Source organism: Coenobita brevimanus, chromosome 28 (assembly GCF_032717465.1).
Source record: "Coenobita brevimanus isolate Jiangsu-jjx chromosome 28, ASM3271746v2, whole genome shotgun sequence".
Lineage (NCBI taxonomy): Eukaryota > Metazoa > Arthropoda > Malacostraca > Decapoda > Coenobitidae > Coenobita > Coenobita brevimanus.
The window spans coordinates 4,173,625-4,174,736 of record NC_136981.1 but is presented as its reverse complement, the minus strand read 5'-3'; positions in this window follow the sequence as shown (position 1 = coordinate 4,174,736).

The window sequence follows — 1,112 nt, the reverse complement described above, 5'->3', positions numbered from 1 at the left end:
ATTTTGGTACGTTTTAATCTGTAGGCGATCTGTAGCTAACCAATATTGCGCCAAAGGGTGTATTTACGGTTACCCGCGATGCGGTTTTCAGGCCGTAACTCGCGAACCGTAGCCTGACCGCCTTTCTAAGCATGAAAAGAAACATCTATACTTGACAAATAGCGTTTCGGTGTACAGTACGCTCCCGTACGCCTTTTTGTTCTTGTGTTATGACTGATGAAGATGAAAGATCAAAATCGATATTTTTGCGGTTCAAATGTTGCGGCTCCTACGAAGATTAGCAAGACTTTGCGAGTAGTTTTGCACTTGAATAGCGAAGGTCTGTTAGTTCATAAGCTTAGACCTGGGCTTTGCGACCGTTTTCTCACGAATGCTCCTATACCCTATAGTACAGGACGTCATTTTGAACCTGCCCCTTTCCCATTTCCCAGAGTTTAAAATAAGTGTACAGTGATCACAAAATGTGCAGCGATCAAGCTGATTTTGTGCAGTGGTGAAATCAAAAATACTTATTCGGGTAAATGGAAAACGTTTGGCAACATAGCCTGCTCAGAACTTCTATGGCAGTCTAGCAAAAATTTACGAAGAGCTAGCACTAAGTGTAATTTTTTCATTCTTTTTATTTACTTGTACAATATTTTTTTATTTATTTCTACAAATCTCTGTATTTATTAGCCTCCATTTATTTCATGATCAAGTTTATGAAGATGTGTAGGAATTATTTTTTTTTTTTTTTTTTTTATGTATCCTTAGTTTATATTTTACGTATTACCTCCGCCAAAGTTATGTTTTACCCTGCGTTGGTTTGTTTGTCTGTCTGCAGGATTACTCAAAAAGTTATGTACGGATTTTAATGAAATTTTGTGAAGGGTGGGCCATGGGCCAAGGAAGAAAGGATTAAATTTGGGGGAGGATCAGCATCTGGATCAGGACCAAATATCCACGGATCCAAATCCGGATTCTTTTTAATGGCAATTACATTGACTGAGGCATAAGCTTTCTGAGTGTTTTACTTCACATTTAATCTGAATATATATACCAAATATCCACGGATCCAAATCCGGATTCTTTTTAATGGCAATTACATTGACTGAGGCATAAGCTTTCTGAGT